The sequence below is a fragment of the Struthio camelus genome, chromosome 13 (genome assembly GCF_040807025.1).
Source record: "Struthio camelus isolate bStrCam1 chromosome 13, bStrCam1.hap1, whole genome shotgun sequence".
Classification (NCBI taxonomy): Eukaryota; Metazoa; Chordata; class Aves; order Struthioniformes; family Struthionidae; genus Struthio; species Struthio camelus.
In genome coordinates this window covers 18197279-18204822 of record NC_090954.1, presented here as the reverse complement: position 1 = coordinate 18204822, position 7544 = coordinate 18197279, and positions in this window count along the sequence as shown.

Genomic DNA, 7544 nt, shown 5'->3' with positions numbered 1-7544 from the left:
GCTGCCAGCGCAACGCTGCGCAGTGGGGCATCATCTCCTTCTGCTGCCACGTGACGTCACCTGGCCGGTGCGATGGTATCCGGGCTGCTATTTCATGGCTGTCATCAGGCACGCGCCCAAGTCCCTCGCCCTTCAGCGCCCAAAGGACTGAGATTTCCCCTCAGTCCCTGCAGGCCACGGCCAGGACCGGCTCTGTTCAGGCCCGAAGCGTTGGCCGGGTTTCTGGTCTCGCCCAGCGGCGGCTCACCAGCAGGGCCAGGAGCGTGTCAGCCTGGGCTAAGTAGCTCCAGGGTTGAGATGAAGGGACTAAACTTCAGTTAATGTAGCAGCTAAACGCCCTCTGCCCCCGTGCTTGGTCTGTCTGTGTTTCTGAGGGTCACATCAAATGATATATTGTCCCCCAGCGTCAGTAAAAGCGCTTGTGAGCCTGATGCGATTCGTGCGAAGAGGCTGACAGAGAAGCAGGGAATCGTTACAGACGTACGATGGTCTCTTTGGTAATGCTGGGCAATACACATTTCTCTCCTCGCTGGCCCTGTCCTTGGCTGGGTGATGTTAAAGGGGAGTCCCTTAAATACTAGATGCCAGGTTAGGGCAGGGCTGGGTTTAACCCTACCCGAAGAAGGGCTGAATTCCCATCTCAGGGTGGGAATACTAAAGAATAGCATCTGCAGCCTAATGAGCAAACTACAGTAAAGCACACATTTCCTATTTTGGGGTCTTGTCCTACACTGCCTTTGGGCAACAGAGAGTTAATCAGTAACGTCTGGCTAAGTCTCACTTTCTTCTGTAGAGTATTAGCATTAGGGTGCAGTGGTTGGCTGCAAAAGTGCTTCAAGGGAAACGGCTAGAACAATTTTTCTTTAAGGTTTTAAGCTTAATAAAATCTTTTTAGAGCTTCTAATTTGTGTCCAAAAAAACATGCTGTCGGTGGTTTTAGGTCATCCGTTGTCACCTTCAGTCTCATTGCTCTTATTAGATCTGATCTGTGTTCCTTCACCATAAAGACACCCCGTCCGTCGCTAATACCTTTCCTTCTAGGGCAGCGTCTCGTCAGTCTTGTATTAATATAAATACAGTGGTTCTAGCTAACATCCAGTTAATACCCTGTGGTAACAGCTGAAGGAAATGCCTCCATCTGCTGCTTATATTTAAATATTTGCACTATCATGTTCCCACTAGGCTAGCTGAACAGCAAAATACAGAGTTCAGTGCACTCTCACTACTTGATGTTTTTATCATTTAAGGGTTGAGACAACTTGTACATGCTTAAAATAGCATGAAAAATCCCTTTGCTGGCATAGGCTTTCAGTCTTACTGGAAGGCTGTCTGCTATTCTCCTGGTGTAAAATTTTCATATGTTCAGCAGGCCCATTATGGTAAAGTATGATCTTAAATAACCAACCCTATGTGACAGCTACTGTTTAAAAAAAAATCTGTAACTTGAGCGTGTCAAAATAACATGTTTTTTAAAAAATAAGAATTGATGAGTGACCAGCTATCCATCAAGGGATTAACTTGGCTTCAGTGAGCTCATCTAATTCCACTGATTGATTGCTACAGCTTTTCACAAAGGTATTAATGAAATTTTCTCTGCATAAATAACAAGTAAGACTTGCAAGCTGTTGCCAGGTTCTGTAAACTGGGACCACTGTGGATACCTTTTTATATCTAGCCTCACATCTTTTTGCCAAGTCTGACTAGGTGATTCCGATTCCCTATGTCCACTTCTGTCTTTGGGAGAAAAGAAAATCCTGAAGCGGGTAAGACTGAGGCGTGAAGTCCTTCTGAATGTATCTTTGAATGGCAGGGATTTCTGATGTTACGCAGAACACACGGTCTCTGGAAACAAGACTCCTCATACACAAGTGCTGGCGGCCACTTGAGGGCTTGGGCTCCTAAATAGTAATCAATGTCATTCCCGGAACCGGTCTGGTGGCAGAGGTGCGTATAGAAGGAATGAATGTGATAAAACTGTGTACCAGGGCCAGAGGCAAAATCCTCAGACCTGTGTGGGGACCTATTCCTAAGAGCTCTTATCTGATATTCTGTTAATTGATGAACTCTCCTTTGAAATGTGCCAGATGTTTGTACCTTTGTTCTCCAGCTGCCAGAAGAAGGGTGAAATAAAATACTTCTGACCTATATTTAATATCTGGGTTAGCAGTTCTGAAAACTATCTGATGTGGTTTGTCTCTTAGTGAGACCTGTAAAATGTGTTTGGTTGCTTCTCTCATGTACTCTGGTAACATTTTATGTATGTTCATCTTTGCCGGTGGACTTTCTGAAAAACGCGTGTTCTGCAGCACGTTATGGGGTGGGACTTCACTGGGTTTGTTCTTGATCAGAAGAAATGTTAAGGCTCTTGTAGTGTTTTGGAAACTCCTGCGATTTGCCTGAACCTCCCACCCCTTCACCCTTAAGGAGACCACATTTCCATTGTATTAATATTCATTAAAATTCTAAATATTGTTTGATTCATATAACCAGCAGCTTCACCTGAATCTTAAGTTCTTGCCTTGCCCTTCGGTGGGCATGTCCTTGTTGCACAGCTATAATGGCTCGCATTGTGTGCAGATACGTGGAGGTAATGTAACCTCATGGTTTAATGAGCAATTCTGAAGTGTGGAGTGTCTTCCTGAAGGAAGTACTGATCTGTGGGAAGAGTCCTTCAAGTCTGTTAGCCTTGGTTTGAGTTGGATATTTTAATAATTTAAAAATTAATATTCTAATACATAATGTGCCTGGCTTCTGAGGAGTCAGGGCTAGATGCTGAAAGATGTTCAACAGCCCTGCTTTTGCCAGCAGGAGCCAAAATGATCCCCAGCACTTTCGCTGTATTTGGCTTTTCGTCTTCCAATACTCTGTGCAAATGAATAAATCCTTCAACAGAAATACCTTGAGAATAGCATGCCTGTGGGATGAAACCAGTGATTGTTGGTAAGAGCCTGGGTTTGGAGCTGGAACAGTGGATTTTATCTGCAGCATGCCTTGCTGGAGCTGGGTTGCGTTTACTGCTTGGGATGAGGAGGAGGAATGGATGGTTCCTGGAGGGTGTGAATGAGCAACATCCTCCCCCAGGTGCGAGGCATCAGACTCCTTCAGCGGTCAAGTGTCTTCATGTTCCTCTCTTTTAATCAAGGCAATATAGCCAAGCTTATTTTGTATTGGACTTACTTAGATCAAAATGAAGTTGTTTCTTACCATAGTTCAAGTACAGGAAATGCTTTTTGTTTTCCAGTAGGTGGGAAACCTTCCTCTTCTTGGGAGAGGAAGACTTAATTCAGACTAGTATAACTTCTTCCAGACTGTTGGTGCAACTGCTAGAGCTGGTGCGATGACCTTTGCAATGAATAGAAGTAAATGCAAATGTCTTTGGCGATCACGAGACTTGGTTTTGGATCTCCCGCTGCAAAACTGCATATTATAACAGTACCTGTAGCAGACGTGAGCTCACTAAGCAGCAGCACGTCTTGTGGAGCCTGGAGCAAGCCCCAGGATTCAAAACACTCCTCCCGAAAAGACTGTGCAGCAAGATGCTTAAAAAGACTTTTATAAACCTTAAAGGAAGAAAAGGCTGACGCTATGCTTATCAGTAGACTAGAACTTAAAAAGCATTGTTTTATTGATGGTTTTTTTCCCAAGATCTCCCTTCTAAAATTTTCAGAATTGTTATAGGTACAGACTATGCTAATTTGAGAACACTACCATGATATCTGGTATCTGTTTTTCTTTTTTTTTTTTTTTTTCCTTTTTGCACCCCTCCTGCCTTCTGAAATTACAAGTGGAGCAAGATGCAAAGAAGCCATATGCCCTGACAGAGGGATAGGCCATTTTGTTACACCATATGGCATATATTAACAGATAATCTGCTAACTTTCCACAATTCACTGTTTGCTAAAGATAATTTATAGCGTGTTCCAGTCAAACTTGACAGCCTGTTTCCAACAGACTTAATCAATGAGATGTTGTAAAAATTCATGACTTTCTCCCCCAAACTCAAGCGTTTAATCTCTAGCTGCTTTTACGTGAAAATGGCAGAACGAAGAGAAGGATAAGTAGTCCTGAGCCTTTTAGAGGGTACTGAGAAGAAATGGAGCATATTGTGCCCTGTCCCCTACTTCTCTCATTTTTGAGAGATCTCTCTGATTGCTGGTAGACGGGGAAGATTAGTCTTGATGAACGTGGTCTCTTACAAGCATCACCTAGGGAGTCAGCTGCTGAGCGGTCGAGGGAGGATAACCCATCCCAGCTGCGTGAGGAGCATGGAGAAGCACGTGTGCATCGGCAAAACCTACGTGCTTCCTCGACTGTGAGCGTGAGCTGTGGATGTTTGCAGGTGCACGACGCGGTGGGAGCGTACCAAGACAAGAGCTTCAGTGCTCCTGGGGCTGGAGTGGAACTGACCAGGAACTCAATTTTGCAGTTGGTATAAAGCTCATTTCTCTCTTAAAACCTTGTGGATGCCACAAATCAAAGTCCAGCAGTTATAAACCCAAGGTCTTGCAGGAGAGGGAGGGAAGCGAAGGTCAAAGCTAGAGATGTGAGAGCGGACTGCAGCCCCCAAGAGTAGAAAATGGCTTGTGCATCTGCCTTCCCCCGCCCCCAACCTGGGACTTGTGGCTGGAGGGAAGGAGCTCACCTCGCAGCTCTGAGCTCCTGCCCCGAGGGAAACGTCTGTGTCGCTGCTCTCTCCCCCTGAGGCCGAACACGCGTCGAAAACAGCTTCTCTGCTTCTGCAATCCTTGAGAGTGCAGCAGTCCAGACCTACGGCTGCTGCAGGTGTTTCCCATAAAAGCGCAAGGAGGACGCCCGAGTGGTACTGCCCTGCCCCGCAGCCACATCAGGATTGTAGTTCACAGGGTTTCTGGTACATGCAGGCTGCTTCTCTTACCTGTGTCCCCCGGTCGCTGCACTGGAAGTATCTTGAGTGCATCTTCATCAGACACCACATGATTTTTAGTCTTCCAGCCCATTACAAACTCTTGGTCAGATGTCAGGGTGTCCAGAAGTGGTATGAGTTTTCCTCTCTGAGCTTCATTCTTAAAGGCTTCATGTAACTCTTATTTCATCTGTAAGTCAGACAGCTGCCTTCTGGCAGCGGCTGGCCACAAGGCTGTTGGTTCACCTTTGCTTGTTTCTGATCATTTGCACAAACTAGAGCAATCTGCACCGTCTGCTGCCATGGGAGCCTCTGAGCAGCCAAAGCAAGAGTGTGTCTTGTCTGGGAGTCTTTTAGTCTTCTGTTTCCACTCTGAAACAGTGAACCTGGACTACCATAATAAGCTAAACCCCAAATGGACAAACGAAGAAGCCTAGGTAGATTTGGCCTCTTCTGGACTCAAAAAAAAAAGAAAAGAAAAGAAAAGAAAAAAAGAAAAAAGAAAGAAAGAAAGAAAGAAAAGGAAAGAAAAGGTGCAGTGTAAAGATGCTCAGGCAAATTAAACACAATGGTATTCTGTCTGGAAAAATTCCCTTTGTCCAAACAGGATAGAACATCTATATCCCAGAAGCTGAAATGTTGCATAGGACTGTTATCCACATGGTGGCTTGATTTGCAATGTCCTTCCCTCCTGTATATTAAAGTATCTGAATTTAAGAGACTCTGGCCTCTGTCATGCTAGAAGGAGCACCTGAAGTGTAGTAGCTGCAATTGCCTCCACCTGCTAGAAGACAACATTTCAGGCTTGGCTGCACAGCCAGCCAGCTGTCAAACACAGAGCCTTGTTGTTTCGTGCTCCCTCCATGACGAGACATAGCTGGACCGTAACATACCCCAGTAAATCCCTGTCAGAAAGCTCACTCCTGGACACAGGTATGAATCCAAATAATTATTAAATAACCCTGTCAAATAACAGGAGTGAGTGTATCTTTAGGATTAATTTTTCATAAAAATGGCACTAGCTCATGTGTAGGGAAGTCCGAATTGCTGGAGAGAGCTACTGAATACCCCCGTTCCATGAAACAGCCTGAAATAAGCCCCTTAAGAACAGTAGCTGTCAGAGCCATACCTGCTGTTGGTTACTGCAATTAATTAAAGCCGCTAGACTGTGTTTTTACTTGCAGATTAGGAGTCCTTAACTTGCTCTCGTTGTGCTCAGGACTGTTTTCTATTATAAAAGACTGAAATCTGGCTGGAACTTAGTTTATTTGAAGATACTCAGTAGAATAAACGTACATTTTCTATGCGGCTTTGATTAATATCAGCAAAAACCTTGAACGCTCATTTCCTTCTCTTTCTGAGGGTCATCTGAATCGTGTTCAGCATAGTCTATGCCAAAATTTGATCACCAGCCAGCTCCTAGGTGGCTAACAGCGTGCCTAGCTGTCGAAAGTGCCTTGTTATCTGCTGGACAAAACGCCAAGTATTATCTAAGAGAATGAAGGCTACCAAAATAAAGAACAGGGAAATCAGACTGATGCCAATTAAGCTGAGGGTCCTTCTTGTAATCCTGAGTTCTGGACTTGGAGCATTGCAAAATGAAAGAAGTGGTTTTGCATCTCAAAAGCCGGAGGTTAAACAGAAAGAAAAAAAGGCACAACACCTAAAGCAACATGATCCTATTGACATAACTGCAGCTGATCTCAAATGCCATCTTTGTACCATCTCCAGAGATGTGATTTAACTAGGGCTTTAGACTGATGCTTTCTTTCGCAGTAACATATCATGAAATTGGTTCATTCATCCCCACTTGCTGTGGGGATTCTTAGTGCATTTATTTTCTTTTCTTGATGCACTGAAGTCATAGAAGATCTGTTAAATTAAAAGGGGTAGTCTTAGTATTGTAGTCTTCTAAGTATTCATTAGCCTTTGTACAGAGAAATGGACCAAATAATTAAGGCAGGGAAATGCTGCTACTTTCTCTTGTCTTTCCCCGGGAACCCGTGTTGAATCCTGGAAACAGAACTTAGGCTGATGCTATGACAGTTCCTCTGTGGAGCTCCTTCTGGACATCTGCGTATGTCTAGAAAAATGAAGGAGAAATTGAGGTAAGGATTTCTGGAAGTACAATTTTATCAGGAGTGATTTTTTTTTTTTTTTCTCCTTTCCATAGCTTGCATACTGAGTCTAGTCTTGTGGTGCATTTGACTTAGAGTATGGTCAGCACACGTATGGCAGGACTGCTCAACGTATGCGTGGTAGATGTCTCTTTAGACGAGTTAAACCAGTCTGAAGCTTCTAAATTGACACTTCAGTCGCCTAGTCGCAAGTTCAATTGCGTTGTCCTTAATGAAGATGAGCGTGTCTTGTCCCCTACTGTGTGCTGGCTTTGAGGTTCTCGTTTAAATTAGGGCTCTAACTCCATGGGTCTATGGATGACCCAGCACTCAATTCGTCTACAGTCAAATGAATACCTACATACAATAGCTGCTTTTCATTAGAAGCCAAGTACATGGGCTCTTCTATTCAGTGTGTGAAAAAGGATGACTAATCCTTGGATCCTTTCTTTAAGATTTTAGTTGAAATCTGCTGATGTTCATCCAGATGGTATCTTTCTTCCAGCACTTGCTCACTTTGGATGAAATAGTTCCTTTTGAGTGAT